Source organism: Papio anubis, chromosome 17 (genome assembly GCF_008728515.1).
Source record: "Papio anubis isolate 15944 chromosome 17, Panubis1.0, whole genome shotgun sequence".
NCBI lineage: Eukaryota > Metazoa > Chordata > Mammalia > Primates > Cercopithecidae > Papio > Papio anubis.
Window position 1 is genome coordinate 64,638,805 of NC_044992.1, and position 25,642 is coordinate 64,664,446.

Below are 25,642 nucleotides of genomic sequence, written 5' to 3' on the forward strand. Positions count from 1 at the left end.
CCCAGCCTCACTTTTGTGCTTTTTAAGCTCCATTTTCTCTTTCTTTCTGCAATGCCTACCAGTCAGCAGTAGATCCTACTGGATTCATATTCTCATTTCCTTACCTTCTTTTCTCACATTTTGCATCTACATGTCTTTTATTCTATTTTTTAAGAGATTTCCTCAACTTCATCTTTTCATCCTACTGTTTTATTCTAGCTATCTTGTTTTTGATTTCCAAGAGCTCCTTCTTAATCTGATTGTGCCTTTTCATTATTGATAGCATCCTCTTCTTCTCCCTCTGAGGATATTCATCATTTTCATTGCTGCTTTTGTTTTATGTTTCCTTGTGATCTCTGCATTGTTTCTGTTATCTCCAAATTAGTTTTTTGGTCTTTATCTTTCATACCGAAGGCATGCCTCAAAAGTCAAAGGAATTAGAGCTATCCAGTTGTGGCATAATACAAAACATATTTTGTCTTTGTGTCTGGCAGCACAGAGCTTCCCAAACTCCTGGAATTAACTGAGGAATAGGAGTGTCTTTGTTTATTCATAATGAGCCCCTTTTGTTCACACCTGAGTTTATGCTAATAAGGTGCCTTAAGGGGGGCCCCTAGATAGTCTCAGGGTGGGCTGGTCACCAGAAAGACCAAGTGATTAGAAGGCTAGAACTATCGACCCCACCCACTGACCTCTTGGAGGGGACTGGAAGGAGACTGGATATTAAGCCATCTAAAAACTCAACAAGAAGACCTGGTAAGTTTCCAGGTTGGTGAACACACAGAGCTGCTTGGAAGGGCAGTGTGTCTGAAGAGGAAATGGAAATTCCGTGCCTCTTTCCCTATAACTGCCCAATGCATCTCTTCCATCTGGCTGTTCCTGAGTTGTATCCTTTTATGATAAACTGGTAAGTTTGCAAGTAGATGGTTTTCCTGAGTTCTGTGAGCCATTCCAGCAAATAACTGAACCCGACGAGGGTCGTGGGAACCCCTGATGTACAGCCAGACGGTCAGAAGCCTAGTTGACAACCTAGACTGGTGTTTAGCATGTGAAGTAGGGGATCTGAGCCCTTAACCTGTGGGATCTGACACGATTTCCAGGTGGATACTGTCAGAATTGAGTTAAATTGTAGGGCGCCAAATTGGTGCTCTCAGAAAACTGGAGAATTGGTTGTTGTAGGAAAAAAAAATACCCACATCTTTGCTGGCCATAAGTTCCGTGTGTGAGTGGAGGGAAAACAGGAGTTTCTCCTATTCACTGGTCATATTTAATTGCAAAGCATTAAGAAATGGACCAGAAGTTCATATGCATGGAAGGGGCCTGTTGGGTGGTGAACTACCATCTAGGGGGACTGGGCCTCAAGTCATCTTTTTGGTAGGTGGACCTCCAAATATCAATGTTTTGAAAATGCCTTTGCAAAGAATATGACAGCAAGAGAAGCTTGACCTGGTGGACTCCATCTTGGCTTCTAGCCCCGCAGGTGGGCTGCCCTCACTCATTCTTGGGTGTAGGCAAGGAATTTAGTTTATAGTTTAACTTTAAAGCAAGGATGATAATAGTCCCTCCCTAAAACTGATCCCCTTCCTGTTCAGGGACTGAAACTGGCTCCGTAAGACTAAGTGGAGGCCACAAGATTAGGATTATGGGAGAGGCCTGAATTCTGCTAAAATGTAGGTATAGCTAAATGACAGCCAGCGAATGTCCACTAGCTTGTTTTTCTATAATCCCTTACTGCTTAGGAGTCGTGTGGCCAGAGGTCACAAGATTTGTGATTTCTGCAATTGCTCCTATAGATAACACTACACATCACTATTGTAGAACCTAAGATTGGTCTTTTGAGATGTTTTTCAGACTTTTTGCATTCTGGCAACTGACGGACCCCCCTGGACCTGTGATTCACAAGTCATCCCGTCTGTGGCTCCCACCCAGAGTCGGACGCAGCACATGAGGACTCTTTTCCGTACCTCTATGATTTCATCCCCAACCAATCAGCAGCACGCATTCCCAAGCCCCCTGCCCACCAAATTATCCATAAAAACCCTAGCCTTTGAGTTCTCAGGGAGGCTGATTTGAGTAATAAACTGTCCTCTCTTTCCACTTGGCTGGTCTTGTGTTAATTAAACTCTTTCTCTACAGAAACAACATTATCACAGTGGACTGGGTTTATCTGTGCAGTGGCTAAGAAGAACCTGTTGGGTGATTACAGTTTGGAGATTATTTCTCTAAGATGCTACAGCAAAGTCCAGCAATCTTTTCCTCTCTTCCCTGGAGGATATACTCTTGGTTTCACTATTTCCAATTTCAGCTTAGATCATCTTCTTTCTTTCTGCCCACTCAGGCCCACCTTCTCCTGGGATTCACTTTCTCCAGATACCTCTCTTGGTTCATTTATCTGGATAACAAACTTTTCTCCTGCCATGGTACAGCAGCAGCAATTGCTACTTGGGAGGCTGAGGCAGGAGAATCGCTTGAGCCCAGGAGGCAGAGGTTGCAATGAGCCAAGATTGTGCCACTGCACTACAGCCTGGGTGAAAGAGTGAGACTCTGTCTCAAAAGCAAACAAACAAAGAAAATGAAGAAAACACTAGTAATAATAATACTTGAATACCTTAAGAAAATACCTTTCTCCAATTCTCAAATAGTACTGGTTAACCTATTAAAGCTAAACACATGCCTATCCTATGACCCAGCAATTCTACCCCTAGGTACATATACAAGAAAAATGAGTGTGTGTCCATCAAAACACAAATACAAAACACTCATTGTGGTTTTCCTCCTAATAGCCCAAACTGGAAACACCCAAATATCCATTCACAGAAGAATGGACAAATAGTAGCATATAAATACAACAGAATACTACATAGTAAAAAACATGTAATCAACTATTGCAATGCACACAGATGAATGTCAGAGATGTCACATTATGCAAAAGAAAAGAAGCTGGCTACAGAACAGAATGTGCAGTATGATTCCATGTAAATGATATTCCGAGCAGGTAGAACCTATCTATGGTAAAAAGAATTAGAATACTAATTATCTCTTAGAAGAAATTACTGCTTAGGAAGAGCTATCAGGAAGGCTTCTGAGTAGCTAGCGTGTCTCGTATCATGATCTCAATAGTGGTTATATGGGTATATACATATGTAAATTTTTTTTTTTTTTTTTTTTTTTTTAAAGATGGAGTCTCACTCTGTTGCCCAGGCTGGAGTGCAGTGGCATGATCTTGGCTCACTACAATCTCTACCTCCCAGTTTCAAGTGATTCTCCTGCCTCAGCCTCCTGAGTAGCTGGGATTACAGGTGTACACCACTACATCCAGCTAATTTTTGTGTTTTTAGTAGAGACAGAGTTTCACCATGTTGGCCATGGCTTGGTTTGAAATCAGCCAGGTCTTGACCTCAGGTGATCTGCCTGCCATGGCCTCCCAAAGTGCTGGGATTACAGGCATGAACCACCATGCCTGGCCAGTAAAAATTCTTTAAGTTATATATTTAAGATTTGTGTTATTGTGTATATGTTAAAACTTGATTTGAATAAAAGCAAAAAAAGAAAAAAAACCCCACAAAACATTGTTTAGACAGCTATAACAAAATACCTGAGCAGCTTATAAACAACAATTGTTTGTTTCTCACAGTTCTTGAGGCTGGGAAATCCAAAATCATGGCACCAGCAGATTCACTGTCTGGGAGGGTCCATTTTCTGAGCGGCAGACTGCCGACTTCTTGCTATACCCTCACATGGTAGAAAGGGTCAGGCAATTCTATGGGGCCTCTCTTTTAAGGGCACTAATCCAGTCTCTAGGGCCCCACCATTATGACCTAATTACCTCCTGACAGTCCCACCTCCTAACCATCACATTGGAAACTGGGTATTTTGGGGGCACAAACATTCAGGCCATGGTAATCACTGATTATAATTTTAAAGTTTTGTGGAAAAATATTTTTCTGGGGTAAAAATACTACCTAATCAGAAATCCACCGGATCTCAGAAGGCATCTTTGCCTGTCAGCAATGCAGTAACGGAGACACTATACCTAAAATGCATAGCTTAGTCCTCCTTTCTCTCCCGGTTCTGCTATGAGTGGTGTGATCTTTGAGGGGTCACGCTTTCTGTGAGCTTCAATTTCCTCTTACAACAAAGAGGTGAACTGTATTATCTTTCAGGTTCATCCAAATTCTAAAATTCTTTGTCCACTTGGGAAACGTTTGTTGGTTTTGTTTTTTATTTAACAAAAATATTCTTTCCTCCCTTTCAACCAGACACATTTCTTTGCTCTTAATCCTCCCACTACTGACCAGATGGTAAGAGGACCACATCACCTGTCTTTTATACTCAACTAGCTCACTGCAATGAATATAACAGATGCTATTAGATGAGAATGTAACTTTGCCATAAAAAAAGTGAATCTAAAGCAAAGCCTTATACTTATAAAGTGATGAAATTGCATCCACAATAAAAATTCTATCAGCAAAGCTGTGTAACAATACAAGGCTTTGGAGAGAGTTATTTCTACCAACCAACTTAGTAAATCACTAAATAAACTGTCTTTTTGTCTTCCCCAAAAAAACTTGGCCTTAGTATAAATGATATTATATTTCCTTTGGCCAGAAAAATAAGAAAAAATAAAATACTATTATGCTTAGAGAGAAAGCTGCTCCCCAATGTCATGTTAGTGTAACCAGAGATCCTTTCGGAGGGAAGACAAGCATCTGGGCAGTCAACCTGATGGGCTGGCAAACTTTGTCCTTTAGTAGATTTTTTCCCAGGGTCAAGTTTAAGAATCATCACTGCTGTATCCTAGACATTTTGGTTTCTATGTGAAATCAGAGCAACAATAAAAATTAAAGTACATTTGAATGATTTAGAATCTAGAGTCTAGGGTTGGACACAATGCATAACAAAGATGTCTAAGCAATTTAATTGCATCATTCAGATTGCAAAAGAAATGGTTAGCCACACAAGAAGATAATGTGCCTTTAAGCAACTTAAAAGTAATTCTTGGCCGGGCGCGGTGGCTCAAGCCTGTAATCCCAGCACTTTGGGAGGCCGAGACGGGCGGATCACGAGGTCAGGAGATCGAGACCATCCTGGCTAACACGGTGAAACCCCGTCTCTACTAAAAAATACAAAAAACTAGCCAGGCGAGGTGGCGGGCGCCTGTAGTCCCAGCTACTCGGGAGGCTGAGGCAGGAGAATGGCGGGAACCCGGGAGGCGGAGCTTGCGGTGAGCCGAGATCTGGCCACTGCACTCCAGCCTGGGCGACAGAGCGAGACTCCATCTCAAAAAAAAAAAAAAAAAAAAAAAAGTCATTCTTGATAAGCGAGGCAGAATGGAATAGCAACGCAGCCTCATATCACAGTCAAAACATCTGCTTCTGGTCCCATCTCTGCTATTACCCAGCCTTGGACAAGACACCCAGTTTCTTGATTTGAAAAGTGCACATATTACGGTAAACCGAATAATTTCCGAAGTCATCTTTTTACGGTGAACTTTAACATTCTATGATACATGGATGAAAACTACAATGACAAATAAATAGCAAATTTGTTCTTGTAAGCCCCTCTTGTGTGTAAATATCTCAATGTTATTTAAGAAGGCATTGTGCTTGGGGGAGACTTAGTTTTCATACACTCAGCATCCTTACTGCTTCTTTTGGTGATAGCATCCCGCTTTTCTTTGAGAAATTTCCTACCTCCATCCTATGCAGCCCAATGGGACTTTGAACAAGCTCCTCCCCACCCCCTACTGTTGGCCTCTACAACCTGACCTGGATTCTCCCAATCCGATTTTCTCTTCCAAAACTGAAAGCTGAGCTTCATGAATGACACAGGGGCAGAAAATGGTTGTTCCCGAGTCATTCTGACATGAGCTCTTTGAAAAGACTGCCCATAGCTCCCATCTATTATTATTATTATTTTTATTTAATTTTTTTGAGGCGGAGTCTTGCACTGTCACCCAGGCTGGAGTGCAGTGCCACGATCTCAGCTCACTGCAAGCTCCGCCCCCTGGGTTCACACCCTTCTCCTGCCTCAGCCTCCCAAGCAGCTGGGACTACAGGTGCCCGCCACCATGCCCGGCTAATTTTCTTTTTTTCTTTTTTTTTTGTATTTTTAGTAGAGATGGGCTTTCACTGTGTTAGCCAGGATGGTCTCAATCTCCTGACCTCGTGATCCGCCTGCCTCGGCCTCCCAAAGTGCTGGGATTATAGGCTTGAGCCACTGCGCCCAGCCAGCTCCCATCTATTATTGCAGGTTTTGGGATGCCTTGCTGTTGGTCTTTCAAAGACTAGCTTTTCCTTAGATTCTTTGAGTTACTCCTTATACTTTTGAAAAACTTCTTCATATGCTTTAGCTGGCCAGAGATGACATCTGTTGCTCACAACCAACGAACCCTAATGGATGGAGAATTCTTTTCTGGTCCCCATTGTCAGACTTTAATTTGTATTTTTAAGTAATAAAACCGAATTTGTTTAAAGTGCTCTAAAACTTTCGATATTTTTGTCTAATTAAGACATCCATTTTCTCTAATTAGCATAAGCAGAGCTACTGCACATTCTAAAGCATAATATTAATGTCCTGCTACCTTAGACTGTACTTGATTAACTTGGTAAAACAGCATGGTTCTTTATAAAGCTGAGCCTGAACTAAGGGCAAATGCATTCATGGCTCAGACCCTGGAACTAGTTCTCTCCTCCTCTATAATCATGGATGTCATCAGAATGCTGTGGAACTCTTGGCAGCATCCAAACTACCAAGTGTTCTCCGGAGAGAAAAGCAGAAGTTGATCACTCTGCCTCTCAGCCAAAAGCCCATCATAGCACTGCCAGGGGCACTTCTGCCAGGAAAGCAACGAGCTTTTTAGCAGGTGGTCAAAAAGTATGCCAGGAGCTAAGACTTCAAATATTACCCTCAAAAGAGTAAAATGCCTTTAGTTAAGGCAGGATGGGGCAGAGGGAAGCTGCAAAGAAGGACCTACATATCCCACTAGTGAGGGCTAAAGTCTACCTCCAAAAGAGTGCTTTTGTGAAGCAACATTTAAAACATGACACTGACAGTGCTACTTACGGATGGGTTAGGAGGCCATGAGAACAGCTTTCTTGAGAGAGCTGACCAAGATATATAATGGGGCTTATCTGGTCTCAGAACTATTGCTGAGAAAAATTGCTGACATTATCCTCTCGTTCTACATTCTAGAACAACACGGCATGTCTAATACAGTAGCCACATGTGGCTTTTTACGCTTAAATTAGTTAAACAAGATTACACACTAGTTCCTCAGTCATAGCAGCCATCTTTCTTTTTTTTTTTTTTTTTTGAGACGGAGTCTCGCTCTGTCGCCCAGGCTGGAGTGCAGTGGCCGGATCTCAGCTCACTGCAAGCTCCGCCTCCCGGGTTTACGCCATTCTCCTGCCTCAGCCTCCTGAGTAGCTGGGACTACAGGCGCCCGCCACCTCGCCCGGCTAGTTTCTTTGTATTTTTTAGTAGAGACGGGGTTTCACCGTGTTAGCCAGGATGGTCTCGATCTCCTGACCTCGTGATCCGCCCGTCTCGGCCTCCCAAAGTGCTGGGATTACAGGCTTGAGCCACCGCGCCCGGCCTATCAGCCATCTTTCAAGTGCTCAAAAGCCCCAGGGGATTCATGGCTACCATACTGGACCATGCAGATATTGAGTATTTCCATCACTGCAGAAAGTTCTACAGGACAGTGTGGCTCTACTGAGAAGTACTTGACCCTCTTGCAGAAGTGGATAAGGAGTAGTTCCTCCCAAATGGTGCCCCCCGCCCTCAATGGTCCCATGGAAGGCAGAGAGACAAGAAGGACGACCACACCAAGAATGGCCCTGGAGAGTTGTTAGAGCTCACCCTGAGGATGGAGGAATTTCTCTATACTCAGGCCAAATGAGGGCCACTGCAAGAGACATGCTTGCAGAGTTTGGCATGCTCCTCTGGAGAACTGGTCTCTGAACACATCGTGGAATAGTCTCGAGGTGAGAAGGTGCCTAAGGGAACTCCAGTGGCCATCAGAGGAGAGGGGGCTGCCCTGGAAGCAGCCTGCATTTCCAGAGGCAAGGAGCCAAAGTGACATTTTGGAAGGTGACTAGATACAAACAAGCTATAAAGGTTCACCCCTGAGAGACCAGCCTGCAAGGACAAACTGATTCTAATAGAATCTGTGCAGAGAGGATCAGCTGGGGCTGGGGGGATCCCAAGAGGTCATCCACAGTGCACCCTGCCCATCCCTGTGTATATTTCCATGAAGAGGCTCTAAAGAGCCCTCACAATTAGGACCCCCTGAGAACAATGGTCCACACTTGAGAATCTGCTACTTCAAGGATACCAACACTGTAACCTTTAGGGAAGGCCTTTTGTCACTCACCACCCAAACATATTCCTTCACTTCTTTCTTCCTTCAATCCTAAGGAATTGGCAAGGCAAGCAGGGTAGGGGGTAAAAAAAACAAGGGAGGGGCAACCACCCACATCTTGCCCACTGCAGGCTGCCAAGGCTAAAGCAGCCCAGGAGCTATTGGCGGAAGGAAAGAATGCTCTACTCAAGGAGATACTGAAGTTCTATTAAGACTGGTCCATTGGGATTGCATATGACAGTGAATCTGCTCATCAATACCTAAAACTTACAGGAAAATGTAGCTATCTGTCCAGGGAATCACCCAGGGGCAGGGAAGGCAGAGCCAACAAAACAGGTTAGGAAGACACTGATGTGAGAAAATCAAGCTGTTATGATTTGACCCTGCAGACTTGGAAAGCTCCAGAAAGAAGGGACGACAAGCCGGGCGCAGCGGCTCATGCCTATAATCCCAGCACTTTGGGAGGCCGAGGTGGGTAGATCATGAGGTCAGGGTTTCGAGACCAGCTTGTCCAACATGGAGAAACCCCATCTCTACTAAAAATACAAAATTAGCCGGGCGTGGTGGCACATGCCTGTAATCCCAGCTACTCGGGAGGCTGAGGCAGGAGAATTGCTTGAACGTGGGAGGAGGAGATTACAGTGAGCCGAGATCGTGCCACTGCACTCCAGCCTGGGTGACAGAGCAAGACTGTCTCAAAATAAATAAATAAAAAAGAATGCATGAGAAAAGTGCCACCCAGGTAGGGCAATGGGGCGCAAAAACACGTGAAGGGGCAATGGCAAAAGCACATGAACAATGAAGTAGGTGTCCTGCAGCTTTTGAGATGTAGATGATGAACCATAGGAATGTCATGCAGCAGGGACAACGAGCTACAGTTTACACAGAGGAAATGGAGGCTCAGAGAAAATGTAACTTGCCTAAAAACACTAGTGGGTGGCCCAGTCAGGAGTCAAGCCCACCATACTCCACTTCTGCAGGAAGTAGTCTTGAACGGGGGTCCCCTCCCAAGAGGTTGTTTGGGCATCACCAGTTCTGATACACTGTAATCGACCACCCACTGTGTGGGGCAGAGGCTGCTGTCAACTTCCTATATCCATTCTGTCCCTTTCCTTAATAAAAGAGCACTGCACTAGAAATTTCTAGAAGACAAAGCAACAGTTTGAAGTTATCCTCCTTGGTACTACTCTCTGAAGGAAGAATTGATGGCTGCAGCTCCAAGGGCAATCTTGAACTATAAGGTAACCTTAAAGATCAAAGTGATCTGGAAAACTGAAAAAGACTTATGTCCGGCTAGGCGCGGTGGCTCACGCCCGTAATCCCAGCACTTTGGGAGGCTGAGGTGGGTTGATCACCTGAGGTCAGGAGTTCGAGACCAGCCTGGCCGACATGGTGAAAATCCATCTCTACTAAAAATACAAAAGTTAGCCGGTCATAGTGGCAGGTGCCTGTAATCCCAGCTACTCGGGAGGCTGAGACAGGAGAATCACTTGAACCCAGGAGGTGGAGGTTGCAATGAGCCAAGATCATTTCACTGCACTCCAGCCTGGGCAACAAGAGCAAAACTCTGTCTCAAAAAAAAAAAAAAAAAAGATTTACGTCCTAGGGCCAGGTGTGGTGGCTCACACCTATAATCCCAGCACTTTGGAGGCCAAGGCAGGCAGATTACTTGAGGTCAGGAGTTTGAGACCAGTCTGGCCAACGTGGCGAAACCCTGCCTCTACTGAAAATACAAAAATTAGCCAGATGTGGTGGCGGGCACCTGTAGTCCCAGCTACTTGGGAGGCTGAGGCAGGAGAATCGCTTGAAACTGGGAGGTGGAGGTTGCAGTGAGCCGAGATTGGGCCACTGCCCTCCAGCCTGAGCAACAGAGTAAAACTGTGTCTCAAAAAAAGACTGATGTCCCTAAAAGTGTTTTGTTGTTGTTGTACCTGTGCTGGAATGCCTGTCTCTAGCTTTCCTTTAAATGTGAAAAGATACCATTGTTTTAGATGTTCTGTACATGCAGCCAATCCCTTATCCTAACTCAGAAGCCAGAATCCATTATGGAGAGTTGAACTTGGTCTTCAAAGTCCTATGTGCTTCATTCTAAATCATCTATCCTTATTTCTGTAGGCTGAGGAAAGTTCCTGAAGGTAGTTGCCCAGTTGTAGAGTGTCCTTTCAGCTCCATGACTATATTCTTCAGACGGGACTTGAACTCAGGAATCCCTACATGTTGGGGAGAACAGGATGCTGTCACAGCAATCAACTTCCAGACACAGCTTTGATCACTGGTGAATCAGAGAGTTTTGCTGTTGTTGTTTTTCTAATTTCTTTGCTGTCTCTTTTGCTCTTTCTTCCCACTCCCATTCCCCTGCCAGGGAAAAAAAAAATTAGCCAGGCAAGAGTACATCCAATTCCCTTTCTTAATTAGAAGCAAAACATTTGGAAAGCTGTGGCACAACTGCTTGACGAACATTTGCAAGTTATCTCCAAGCACAAAGCCAACATATTAAGGAAAGCAACAGGGGTCGCAGAACACGTTCCAGGCTAACGGAGAAGGTGATCCAGATTTGCAGAGGTGTCTGTCAACCACGGCTGGAGGCTCCTAATCCCCTCACTCAGAGCTGGCCATGCATAGAGAAAGGCTCATGTGAAACAAAATAAACCCAAACTCTCCCAGGTGAATGCCACCAAGCCCATTCCTATGAAATCTACCCTCATGACCCAAACTAACACTCGCACGAGGCACCTAATGGGTTTTAAGGAAGCATTCAAATAAATAATCATTTCCTGGTATTGGAGATTGGATTTCATACACCACAGCCCAGACCCAAGCTTAATGGGAGACAGATGAAGAACAGAGTTCTTTTTCCAGAAGTAAAATTTACTTCTAATCCACTAATACATATGCAAATAGTTTCTTCCGGACTCTGTGATCTGGGAAAGAAAGTAGCCAGCTTGATCATAATTATTTTCTGACTTCCAGAGTGCTTGATATTAGATGTAGTAATGGTTGGCTATGGCAAATCCTAGGGACTCTTTCCCTAGAAAGTGTTAAATAAGAACAGGTTGTGTCTGAGTCCATTTGTGTTGATATAAAGGAATATCCAAGGCTGAGTAACTTATAAAGAAAATATATTTATTTGGCACACATGGTTCATGAAGCGGGGGAGGTCTCAGGAAACTTATAATCACGGCAGAAGGTAGAGCAAAATGTCCTTCTTCACATGGTGGCAGGAGGGAGACATGCCGAGCAAAGAGGAAAAAGTCCCATATAAAACTATCAGATCTCATGAGAACTCACATACTATTATGAGAACAGCAGAATGAAGGTAATTGCCCCCATGATTCAACTGTCTCCCACCAAGTCCCTCCCATGACACGTGAGGATTATGGGAACTACAGTTCAAGATGAGATTTGGGTGGTGACACAGCCAAACTATATCAGTGGTCCTTCCAAGACATAAAGCAGTTTATATCTCCTGTGTCTTCTTTTGTCCAGCCTGAAAGGTTCAATCATCTTGACCTGAAAGGTCAAGCCACTGTTCCCATGGCTTAATTTCCAGTCCAGTCTGCCGAGATTCTTGTCTGAAAGCCCCAGGGTGTGGCAGTCTCTTCTATCTTGTAGCCCCTGGGATACCTGGGAGATATCTGAAGAGTGCACTCCTCCAGGTGTGGACAAGCACCTGCAGATGAAGTAGCTTGTTCCAAAAGGAATGGCTTCACAAGGATGGCTTAGACTTGCAAGCTACCTCGCACCTTGCAGAGGAGGTAGGAGGTAAACAGTGACTATTTCTTGAATCAATATATGACTGAAAGATTAAGCCTATTGATTTAAAACCCACACTCTTTTTCCCACGTCTGAATACACTTTTATCATTTCTTTGGGGGACCTCATTTCTGGACTCTACTTAGGTCCCTATTTCTACTCATTTCATCTTGTTTGAGCTAACAGGAATTCTAGTCTGTTGAGATCCTTTGATTTAGTGACTCAATCATTCCAGAAATGATCTGTCCCTCCCAGGCTCATGTCAACTACAGATTGTCATCTGACCAGTATACTCCTCTGAACATCTAATTAGATTATATTTGGCTTATAATCATATTACAAGTTTTTTTTTTAATGTCAGTAGTAGAATGATCCATCCTTTTTATTTGTAAAGTGTGAACAGAAAGCTACCACATTCTACACGACTTTAGGACATTTACAAAGAGTTATCTTCACCTTGAGAAGAAACTGGATAAAAATAAATGTCTGCCCTATTATAAGGTTTTTTTTTTTTTTTTTTTTAAAGCAGGTAAAATATTCTCTGCCTAGTCTTCTCTGGATGGAGAGTGTCATAAATTGCATTGTCTCTCCTCCAAATTAATATGTGGATGTCCCAACTCACACTAACTCAGAATGTGAGCTTATTTGGAAATTGGGTGGTTTGCAGATAGAATTAGCTCAGTTAGAATGAGATCATAATGGAGTAGGGTGGGCCCCTAATCCAATATTAAAAGTATCCTTATAAAAAGGGGAAATTTGAACACAGACTCAGACATACATAAAGAGACGATGACGTCAAGAGACAGAGGGAGAAGAAGCCATCTGCAAACCAAGGAGACAGTCCTGGAACAGATTCTTCCCTCAGAGCCCTCAGAAGGAACCAGCCCTGTGGCCACCTTGATTTCAGACTCGTGGCCTCCAGCACTGTGTGAGAATCAACTTCTGCTCTTCGGGCCACCCAGTTTGTGGCCATTTGTTCCAAAAGTCCTAAGAAATATGAAAGGAAATGGGGCAGATGGCCAATCCCACCTCTGCTCAGCAGGGAACCATGCAGAGTCCTTCTCTATTTCAGGCAGGAACACTCGCTAAGAGCGAGTGAAGGTGAGCCACTCTCTGCAAAGTCCCTCTTGGATTTTGAGCATCTAGAAGCCCAAAGAACAGCCTATGGAATAACAACCATATGAACAATTCAACAGTACACTGAATGCATTTTAGGCTTTTCCAATGGCCTCTTGGTAGATCCCAACCCATCTTGGGAAGTAGGTGGCACCGAAGTTATTATTTCTGTTTTGCGGAGGAAAAATTATACTCAAATCAGAAACTGGCTCAAGGAAATGAAGCTAGACAGTGGTCAGCTCCAAAGGAGAGCCCAGAGACAATGACTTCCTCTCTGTGTTAAGAGGCTCACACCACGCATGCTCCTCTATGCTGTGCTGTCCTCAAACTCAAGCCTGTAAATTCACGCTAGGCCCTGTGTTCCCTCTGGGTCTCTCTCTACACATTCTTAAGCGGGCAGGACTCTAGGGAAGGCAGGTGAGACATCAGCACAGGTACACAGGCTTCCTTCGGATTGACAACGAGCATGTCAAAGCCAGAAAACAAGAGACCTGTGATTTCCTTCAGTTTACACTAAGAAGGAAGGTCACTGACAATTGTCTTGGGTGATGTGACCTATGGACAATCATAATAAAAGTGATACGACTGCCCGCTAGAAAAAGTAGGTATGGGAGAAATTGCCCATGGAAAATGATCTTTGACTATTTTCTCCTCCGGATGTTGAAGCTGTCTTCCAAATAACTGAATTTTGTTGTACCCCCACGGTCACTTGGAACCCTGGTTTAAGTTCTTGGGATGACCCATCCTCATGAATACATTTGTAGCTGTCTTAAGCAAAGTGAAACAAGAGCATCTTTAAGACATTCCCAGTCCCTCCCTAATTTTCGTTGTGCCTCTCGTCTCTCCTTTGCTGAGCCTTTGCAGCTCAGGGCACCCTCACAACCTCCCTTCAACAGAAGCACCCTCTCTCTCCTGCCACCGTGGATCTCTTACATGGCACATCCTACACTGGGACTGCAGAGCTCAGCAAGACTCTGTCCCCCAAAGAGCCCATGCTCTTGTCAGGGAAAAGTCATTATGGAACAGGGTTGGGGGTACAGTGCTGGGGGAGCCAGAGTGCTGGGTACGCAAGGAAAGGCAAACGATGGACGCTATGCAGGCATGGAGTGGGATGAGAGGTGTTCCCCATAAAGGTGCCCTGGAGCTGGGTGCTAATGGGCGGGCAGAAGCCGGCCAGGTGAAAAGAATGGGGCAGAAACCGGGGGACAGAGGAGGAAAGGGAGGAGGGACATGTGGGTTGGGTGGGGCTGCCTCCCGGGCAAGTCAGAGCACAGGGTCCCTCCTGAGCACTTCCTGGATTACTAGGGTGACAGTAGGTGAATGCCAGAATAGCAGGGTCTTGAAGGGGAGGAGGAAGACTTTACTTTAGGACATTTACAAAGAGTTATCTTCATGTTGATAAGAAACTGGATAAAAATAAATGTCTGCTGTATTATAAGGTGTTTTTGTTTTGTTTTGTTTCTATAAAGCAGGTAAAATATCCTCTGCCTAGTCTTCCCTGGATGGAGGGTGTTGCAGACTGAATTGTCTCTGCTCCAAATACGTGGATGTCCCAACTCCCAATAACTCAGAATGTGAGCTTTTTGGAAATTGGCTAGTTTCCAGGTATAATTAGTTACGTTAGAATGAAATCATCATGGAGCAGGGTGGGTTCCTAATCCAGTATTACCAATGTCCTTATAAAAAGGGAAAATTTGGGCCAGGCACAGTGGCTCATGCCTGTAATCTCAGCACCTTGGGAGGCTGAGGAGGGTGGATCACCTGAGGGCAGGAGTTCGAGACCAGCTTGGTCAACATGGTGAAACTCCATCTCTATTAAAAATACAAAAAAAATTAGCTGGGTGTGGTGACACACACCTGTAGTCCCAGCTACTCAGGAGTCTGAAGCATAAGACTCAATTGAACTCAGGAGGCGGAGGTTGCAGTGAGCTAAGATCGTACCACTGCACTCCAGCCTGGGTGACAGAGTGAGACTCCATCTCAAAAAAAAAAAAAAAAAGAAAAAAAAATGGAGTGGGAGGATTTGAACAGATTTTTTGTGGAAAAAAAAATCTGAAAAGACATACATACAGCACAGTGTTAGAGGTCAAAACAATATAATGTATAGGGATATTCATGTTTTAGCTAAGGACAACTCAATAGAATGGATTTAAAAGATCAAGTTCAACTGAAGAAGGACAGTCCTGGTGATGTTTCCACCTGAGAAACTCAGTATCTCCCTCAGACGGAGGCAAAAGGGACTCCGAGGCCAGGCCTCACAGATGGGCCCCTTCTCATGAGGCAAGGATCGCAGGCTATGGGATGTGACCACACTCTGGATACCTAGCACTCTGGAATTCTCCATCCAAAGTAGTAGAATTCCCACTCCACTGACAGGGCCTGCATAGGCCTCTTCCCTGGGTCCACCCACTCCCCTGTGGGGGACCAAGGCATTGGTGTACACTGAGGGTCCAAGCAGGTCCACCTTCTGGCAAGCAGGTCCCCTGATGTGCAAGTTGCAGCTGGAGACAGGAAGAGAATGAGACTGGCTGGGGCCATTTCTCCCTGGGCCGCCACATCCAACAAAACTCCAGGGAGGCTGAAAATTTGAACCTGGTTTCCCAGGTCCCTATGAAGATGTCTTTGTCAGAACAGGAGACAATATGAAAAAGAATACTCATACATGTACTACATATTATATGCACACATACTACACACATACTATACACACATTCCTCTCTTTCTATGTGTGTGTGTATATATATATATTTATAGATCTATCTATCTAAATGCAATCTATTAATTTGATTAATGACTTAAAATTTTTTAGACATATGTCATGGAAGACTCCATTTGTACTTAGGCTCCCGGCTCTGCAAATATTAGGGGCGGGTCCGGAGGGCTTATGCCTTTAGCTTCATGTGGCCAGTGCACAACAACTGAGAGAAATAGGGGTCAGTTCTCAGAGTAACTTGTTTCCTGGAAACTGTTCCTCACCACACTCTATGCCCCTGGTCAGGCATCCTCACCAGGGAGAGAAGGGTGATTCAAGGTTGAAACAGGGAAAGGGGACAGGAGACAAAGGAAATAAGGGGCAAACATTTCCAACCCTAAACTTTTTTTTTTTTTTGCTCTGTCACCCAGGCTGGAGTGCAGTGGTGCGATCACAGCTCACTGCAGCTCCAACCTCCTGGGCTCAAGAAATCCTCTCACCTCAGCCTCCCAAGTAGCTGGGACCACAGGCACACACCACCATGCCCAGCTAATTTTTTTATTTTTTGTTGAGGCAAGGTCTTGCCCTGTTTTTGTAGAGGCAAGGTCTGTTGCCCTGGCTGGTCTCCAACTCCTGAGCTCAAGCAATCCTCTTACCTTAGCCTCCCAAAGTGCTGGGAGTATAGGCATGAGCCACTGTGCCTGGTCCTAAACTTTCACATGCCTGAAACACATACAAAGGAAAAGCTGGGAGAAGGCAGGAAGAGGTGAGTCCAAAAGCATGAACTCAGTGCCCTAAGATGAAATGGAAGAAAAAATCAACAAATACCATGAAAACTCTCTCTGTGGAAGAAAACTACCTTCATTGCAATCAGGGTTAAAGAGAAGTCCTTCTAGGTCACCCAACTTTGACCTTGAGGCATAAGTCTTCTTAATCTCATCTCTCTCACCCAGAGTGCCAAGAGCCAGATTTTAGGGTAAATATCCAGGTAGCAGGCTCTGAAGTAAACTGTCTCAGTAGCCTGTTTCTTCCATCTCCTTCAGTGGGTTTTCCAGACATTGGTTCTGTGCATCAGTCTCTCTAAACTCATCTGGCAACAGCAGCCAGGCACAAACCCTGCAGTCTTTAAAGTGGCACAAATTCACAGACCGAGAGACGTTCCCACGCTGCATATGTTCCTAAAACAACCCCATCCAAGCCATCCATCCACCCACCTCCCTCTGAGCTACAAAGTAGTTTCATGAGCTCCATTTCAGTTCTGAGATAACCAACACCTTATATCACTACTCAGAGTCATTGGCTGGAGAACAGACATCTTTTCTTTCCCATTAAACATTGCTCAGTAATCCCAAATGGGGGGCACTGCAGAGCTGAAGCTTAGAGGTGAATGGTAAATTCTAATAAGAAAGTGTAGAAACATCCAGGATCATTAATTCTGCGTTAGCTCCACTTCTTGCCACACTGGCACTAGGTTTTGTCTTTCTGGACTGACCACTGATAATTTTCTAGCACTTTGAAAAACACAGTGCTGTTCCTTGCAGCTAAATGGAAACCTGCAGAGAGCAACCAAATGGAGGTCCTTGAACTTGGTAATGAATAGATGGGATTCTAGGTAAGAAAGAAAGAGGAGAGAAAAACACCAAGTCTCCATATTCAGAAAATTTTTTCCAATGCCAAAGTTGCATTCAATTTAAAATAAAAGCACCAAAAAAACATAAAATTCCCTTTTATACATAAGCCAGTGGTATGGTTTGGATGTGGGTCCCCAACCAAATCTCATGTCAAACTATAATACCCATTGTTGGAGGAGGGGCCTGGTGGGAGGTGACTGGATCACAGGGTGGACTTGCCCCTTGCTGTTGTCATGATAGTGAACATGTTCTCATGAAATCTGGTTGTTTAAGTGTGATGCACCTTTCCCTTCACTCCTTCACTCTCTCTCTCTCCTGCTCCATCATGTGAAGACATGCCTACTTCCCCTTTTGCCCTCTGCCATGACTGAAGGTTTCCTGAGGCCTCCCCAGCCATCCTACCTATACAGCCTGCAGAACTGTGAGCCAATTAAATCTCTTTTCTTTATAATTACCCAGTCTCAGGTAATTCTTTATAGTAATGCGAGAATGAACTAATAGAGTAAATTGGTACTGAGAGTGGGGACATTGCTATAAGGATACCTGAAAATGTGGACGTGACCTTGGAACTGTATAACAGGCAGAGGCTGGAACAGTTTGGAGGGCTCAAAGGAAGACAGGAAGATGAGGGAAAGTTGGGAACTTCCTAGAGACTTTTTAAATTGTTGTGACCAAAATGCTTATAGTGATATGGACAATGAAGTCCAGGCTGAAGTGGTCTTAGATGGAGGAACTTTGTGGGAACTGGAGTAAAGGTCACTTGCTATGCCTGAGCAAAGAGACTGGTGACATTGGACCCCTGCTCTAGTGACCTGTGGAACTGTGAACTTGAGAGTGATAAATTAGGGTATCTGGCAGAAGAAATTTCTAAGCAGCAAGGCATTAAAGATGTGGCCTGGCTGCTTCCAACAGCATATGGTCATATGTGTGAGCAAAACAATGATCTGAAACTAGAACTTATATTTAAAAGGGAGGCAGATCATAAAAGTTTAGAAATTTTGCAGCCTGACCACACAGTAGAAAAGAGAAACCCATTTTCTAGGGAAAAAATTCAAGCCAGCTGCAGACATATGCATAAGTAAAGAGGGGCTGAATGTTAATAGCCAAGACAATACAGAAAATGCCTCAGAGGCATTTCAGAGACCTTTGTGGAAGCCCCTTCCATCATAGGCCTGGATGCCTAGGAGGGAAGAATGGTTTTGCAGGCCAGACTCAGGGCCCTGTTGCCCTGCACAACATTGGGACACTGCTCCCTGCATCCCAGTCACTCCAGCTCCAGGTATGGCTAAAAGGGCCCCAGATACATCTCAGGACACTACTCCAGAGGGTGCAAGCCATAAGCCTTGGTGGCTTCCACGTGGTGGTAAGCTTGTGGGTGTTCAGAAGGCAAAAGTTGAAGCTTGGGAGCCTCAACCTAGATTCCAGAGGATGCATGGAAATGCCTGGATGTCCAGGCAGAAGTCTGCTGTAGGGGTGGAGCCCTCATGGAGAACCTCAACTAGGGCAGCACAGAGGACAGTGTAGGGTTTGAGCCCCCACACAGAGTTCCCACTAGGGCACTGCCTAGTTGACCTGTGAGAAGAAGGCCACTGTCCTTCCAATCCCAGAATGGTAGATCCACTGAAAACTTGCACCATGTGCCTGGAAAGCCATAAGCACTCAACATGAGCCTGGAAAAGCAACCATGAGGCTGTACCCTGCAGAGCCAAAGGGGCGGAGATGTCCAAGGCCTTGGGAGTCCACCCCTTTACATCAGTGTAGCCTGGATGTGAGGCTGGGTTTTGGATTTGTCCCTTTGTTTTGGCTGATTTCTCCCTTTTGGAATGGGAATATTTAACCAATGACCGTATCTTAGAAGTAACTGACGGAGTTTGAATTTACAGGCTCACAGGTGGAAGTGACTTGCCTTGTCTCAGATGAGATTTTGTACTACGGACTTTTGAGTTAAAGTGGGAATGAGTTAAGACTTTGGGGACTGTTGGGAAGGCATGATTGTATTTTGAAATGTGAGAAGGACATGAGATTTGGGAGGGGTCAGAGATGGAATGATATGGTTTGGATTTGTATTCCCACCCAAACCTCATGTCAAACTGTAATCCCCAATGTTGGAGGAGGGGCCTGGTAGGAGGTGACTGGCTCATGATGGTGGACTTCCCCCTTGCTGTTATCATGATAGTGAATATGTTCTCATGAGATCTGCTTGTTTAAAAGTGTGTAGCATCTCCCCCTTCACTCTCTTCTTCCTTCTACAGGCATATAAGATGTGCCTCCTTCCTCTTCACCTTCCGCCATGATTTTAAGTTTTCTGAGGGTTCCTCAGCCATGATTCCTGTACAGCCTGTGGAACTGTAAGCCAATTAAACCTCTTTTCCTTGTAAATCACCCAGTCTCGGGTAGTTCTTTTAGCAGGTAGTTCTTTATAGCAATGTGAGAATGGACTAATACAGCAGAATTTCCTTTAGGGAAGGGTTTATTAAAATCTGATTCTTTCTAATCTAATTGGAACTACACTTTCTTTCAGAACAAAGGAGACTCTTTAGAAAAGAGTTAAAATTAGGAGTCCATAGATTCAGGCAGTTTATAAACTTCCTGACATTTTATATAATATATCATAATTATGTGTATCATAGGAATTTAGAGAAAGAATCCTTAAGCTTGATTGGATATACATGGCAATTGTAATCCCCAAAGTAAGAACTGCTATTGTGGACACTTAAAACAAGATGTGATAAACATGCGAAAATTGCTCACTGCTATTCGTCATCAGGGAAATGCAAATCAAAACCACAAAGAACTACCACTTACAACCACTAGGATGGCTATAATAAGAAATGCAGCCGGGCGCGGTGGCTCAAGCCTGTAATCCTAACACTTTGGGAGGCCGAGACGGGCGGATCACGAGGTCAGGAGATCGAGACCATCCTGGCTAACACAGTGAAAACCCGTCTCTACTAAAAAATACAAAAAAATAGCCGGGTGAGGTGGCGGGCGCCTGTAGTCCCAGCTACTTGGGAGGCTAAGGCAGGAGAATGGCGCAAACCCGGGAGGCAGAGCTTGCAGTGAGCTGAGATCCGGCCACAGCACTCCAGCCTGGGCGACAGCGCGAGACTCCATCTCAAAAAAAAAAAAAGAAATGCAGATAATAACAAGTGTTGGTGAAGACGTGGAGAAACAGAACCCTCCTACAATGCTGATAGGAATGAAAAATGGCACATCACTTTGGAAAACAGTCTTACATTTCCTCAAAAGGGCAAATATGGAGTTACCAAATGATCCAGCAATTCCACTCCTAAGTTTAGACCCAAGAGAAATGAAAATGCAGTTATACAAAAACTTGTATATGAAAGTACAGAGCAGCACTATTCATAATAGTCCAACAATGGATACAACCCAAATGCTCATTAACCGATGAATGATGAACAAAATGCGGCATAGACACATAATGGAATATTATTTGACAACAAAAAGAAATGAAGTACTGATACACAGATGAATCTTAAAAACACTACGCTAATTAAAAGCAGTCAGATACAACAGGCCACGTACTGTATGATTTCATTTATACGAAATGTTCGGAATAGCCAAATTCATATGGAAAAAAGTAGATGAGTGGTTGCCTAGGGCTTGTAGGCGAGGAGCTGGGGGGAAATGGAGGATAACTGCTAATGGGTAGGAGTTTCTTTTGGGGTAATGAAAATGTTCCAAAATTTATGGTGGTGGTTTCACAATTTTGTGAATATTCTAAAAATCATTAAATTGCACATTTCAAATGGGTGAATTGTAAGCTGTGAGAGTTGTATTTCGATAAAGCTGTTATTAAAAGAAAAGAGTATATGAGCCTATTCTCCATCTAAGTGGCCCATTCCTCTACCCCAGGTCAGGGGATATTGGGAAGGCTTTGGGAAGGGACCAACAGGGGTGCATGGAAAACATGAGTTTGATCTGAAAGAAAAATGCTATTGCCTTCAGCCATCTCATTCTCACCCTCGGATACAGATCCCTCAACCAGGGAAGGCACAACTGTCTTTAAATGCACTGAAGAGGAGGTTCCCATGGAGACTGGGGAAGTTAGCATAAGACTATCTTCCATGATGATGAGGAAAGATTATGGAATACACTGTAGCACAGGCACTCACAGACAGACCCCTGGCCAGGTTACTGTGGGACAGGTGCCCAAGTCCATAGAAGAGAGAACTGTAATAAAGCAAGAGGGAAATAGAGTTTCTTTCCCAATTAGGAAGACCCAAGGCAACACTGTTTTGAGGCTTCACATGGGCAAGGAAGACACACTGGGCAGTGATACATGGATTTCTGCTAGCTGCTAAAGTGGCCCCATCCACTCAGGTCTCTGATAGTGGTCCTCTGGCCACAACTGTGCAAAAATAAAATAATACATACTGTGGTAGGAAATTAATGACCTCCTAAAACGTCTATGTCCTAATCTCGAGAATCTGAATATGCTATGTGGCATGGCAGGGAAAACTAAGGTTGCAGAAGGCATTAAGGGGGCTAACCAGCAGACCTTAAGATGGAATTATCCTGGATTATCTGGAGGAGTCCACTGTAATCATAAGGGTCCTTAAAATGAAAAGGAAAGTAGGAGAGTTAGCAATAGAGTAATGCATGTGAGTAAGACTCAACGGGTCATTGCAGGGGAAAAGGGGGCCATGAGCCAGGAAATGCAGGCAGCCATGGGAAGTTGGAAAAGGCAAAGAAATGGATTCTCTCCTAGAGCTTCCAGAAAGCAATGCAGTCCTGCTGACACCTTGACCTTCCCTTTGGGCTTCTGACCTCTAGAACTACAAGATAATACATCTGCGTTGTTTTAAGCCACTAAGTTTGTGGTCATTTGTTATAGCAGCAAAAGGAGACTCGTACACATCCTTGAACTCACTCTCTCGTCATTCAGTCCACAGTGACGTGAGCTGCAGAGTATCTTGGGAGGATTTTCCGTTAGGGATCCGTAGGTTCTATGATGTTTCAGCTCCAAAGTCCTTTAATATGTCACCTCTGATTCTTCGGCTGTGATAGACACTGTTTCCCATTTTATAGCCTATAATAAACGTGAGGATTGGGACTGGACTATGGTCTCGTCCCTTCTGTTAGAATATCAGGCAGTTGGCCCTAATACTGGAGAATTAATGGCCTCAGTAGGAGTGAAATGGAGACACAGAGAGGAGCACTTGTCTCAAGCACATGGCTATTACGTGGAGGAGCCACTGGGATTTGAACCTAGTTCAGTAGACCCCAGAGCCTGTGTGCTTAACTAATGACCCTACAAAGACTATTCCAGCCCAGTGAGCTGAGTTCCTGTTTGAGAGGAGTCTCTGCAGCCTGAGTCTGGGGTTTTTCTCCCCTGTAGGCCATGGGTCCCCCTGGAGAGGTGGACATGCTGCAAGGAGGAGAATGTGCGCCCTGTTTCCAGGACAACACATGGCCCCACTCTGGTCCAGGTGCTGCTGGAGCAGGACCTGCGCTGTCGCTGCTGACACCAGCTCCACTGTCTCCTCCAAAGGCTCCCACCCTGGTGGGCTCTGCACCCACAGATTTGATGCAACTCACAGGAGTCAAGCATCAGAGAGTAGTGAGTGGGGGTTGCGTATGGGGAGATTAAAGACATTTGCAATTTTCTTTCTCGTGTAAGATGAAGACTGGCGTGAAAGCAAATTTCTATTTTCAAAAGTTAGGTTTGGTGACAGAGTGTAGAGCAGATGGATGAGGAGAGAAGGAAGCAACAGAAAATGGGCCTCAGCCGGGTGCGGCGGCTCACACCTATAATCCCAGCACTTGGAGAGGCCGAGGTTGGAGGATCACTTGAGCACAGGAGTTTGAGACCAGCATGGGCAACATGGCGAAACCCTGTCTCCACACAAAAAAATAAATGAAATGGTTTGACGGGGACACCTGTGGTCCCAGCTACTCAGGAGGCGGAGGCAGCAGGAGGATCACTTGGGTCCAGGAGGTGGAGGTTGCAGTGAGCCGTGATTGCCTCACTACACACAGTGAGACTCTGTCTCAACAGAAAGGCCCCCTCACAAAGCAGTGGGGCTGGAAAAGGAAGACAGGAAATAGAGGTGGGTGAGATGGGAGCTGGTGATCAATGGGATTTGGTGACCAACTGGCTATGGAGAATCAGGGACAGGGAAGAGCTAAGACAACTACGGGGCTTCCAGTTCAAGGGTAGCTGGGCAGAAGGTCAGGACTTTAACCTAGAGAGAGGCAGAGGGAGAGGGAGGATGCTGAGAAGAAAACAAACATGCCGAATTAGGGCAGACACGCGCAGGGTGCCAACCAAAGTACATGTCTGGGCTTCCGGACAGATCCGGGTCCCTCTTCTCTTCCCCCTTTCCATCCATTAAAATCCCTTGTCTCTTCTACTGTCTAATCCACCCTAGTGTCCCCATCCTCGTGGGCCCCCATGGCACTCACACCCCTATCCAGTTAAAGTCCCCTCCTCTCTGCTCCTGACGCAGTTTTTTCCACATCACTAGTGTAGCAGCCTTGTTCCCTTCAAAGGTGTGTTTTGAGCCCACCACTCAGCTGAAACGCCCCTGGACTCAGTAAAGGAACAGAACTGAGTGTGTTCAGGAAGGTGACCCAGGGGAGCAGGGGATCTGTGCAGAGTCAGGGAATGGGGAAGAGAAACAGGTCAGAGGGCTTCAGAAAACCTGTGATGCAACTCATGATGGATGTACAGACAGGAAGGAGAGAGGAGAGGAGACAGACTAACAGAAGGTATGAGGCCACGGAGGCTATGAGGAAACGCACACATGCACACACATGCGCACGCACACACACATGCGCACACACATGTGCGCACACATGCACATACATGCACATGTATGCACACACGTGCACACATGTGCACAAACATGCGTACACACACAGAGACATGTGTGATTCCTCAAGCTCCCAGCAGGCTTTCAGCATCAGGAGCTAAAACTGCTACCACTGATCAACGAAAAACTTAAACTCCCCACTGGGAGGGAGCATTTTGAGTACCATTCCTGGATATCGCCCCCTCCAATTCTTCTGTCCACTGATACGCTAGCATAGAGCAGATGTGATCATTTGAAGCTTCAACAAAGAATCCCTCGAGGATGACTGTGTAAAGGATTTTTTTTTTTTTTTTTTGCTGAATCAGGAACACCAGAATCAAGAGGAAGGTAGCCATGCAAAACTCAACACCGTTTGTCAACATGGCTACTATCTCGGCTCTGTCTTGGATAACACAACAATTTGGTAAAAACATACACAGAAAAGAAAAAACTTTCTTCCAACTGTCAGAGCAAAAATCCTTTACTCTTCTGTCCAGCAACCTGAACAAAAACAAGGGAATTTGTGGCTTGGTTTCCTTGACAACCTTATCTTCACTCCAGGCACCATCCCCTGTCTCTAAGCAACAGCGCACACTTTGGAACTACCAGGAGGCAAAACTCAGTGCTTATCCTGAGTCTTTTAGGACTAAACAAATCAGGGCAGAGCAACTGGTCCCTCGCAAGGTAGAGCCCAAGGAGCCCATGGGAAGGTATGTGGCCCCAAAAATCTTCATCAAACCCCACGCACACCCTGGCACTCCTCTGATTTCCTTATTGCCTGAAATTCCACCTCTCCACACTCAACCCATTGGCTTATTCCCCTGTCCGCTCCATGGGGACACTGACTCAGTCCATCAGGTGACTTCTCCCACATCCCCACTCCCAGCAGGAAAGCCCTACGTAGCTCTAGTGTGAAGACTCAAGACCAGGGCACAGAGAAGGAAATCTAGAATGTCACTGGGACTTAGTGATTTTTGTAAAAAAAAAAAAAAACAAAAAAAACAAAAATGAGGAACCTGGAGAAAAGTGTTTGATTAAAAGAGAATGAGGGGAAATGCCTGTATTGCTATGTTGACATTTAAGAAGACTGTTTGCACCTGCAAACAGGATTCAGAGGTTTTTTTTTTTTTTTTTTCTCCCATTAGCATGCCCCAGCCTCTTCCCTAACATCTCTGAGACAGAAAGAATGTCTGAGAATATGGAGAAAAGAAATAAACGAACCAACTATCTGGGAATGACAGCTCTGAACTTTAATCAGAGGGAGAGAAGAGAGCTGATGAGTGCAAGG

At 44.9% G+C, this 25,642-nt stretch overlaps 1 protein-coding gene and 1 non-coding gene across 13 annotated transcripts in view; both read right to left on the reverse strand.

The window, feature by feature from the left end:
• The window catches only part of SLC39A11 (solute carrier family 39 member 11), a 561,386-nt gene that overhangs the window by 156,843 nt on the left and 378,901 nt on the right, over positions 1-25,642 (reverse strand). The window lies entirely within an intron of this gene.
• On the reverse strand, positions 12,450-12,586 carry LOC116271141. Its single transcript, XR_004179579.1, has one exon.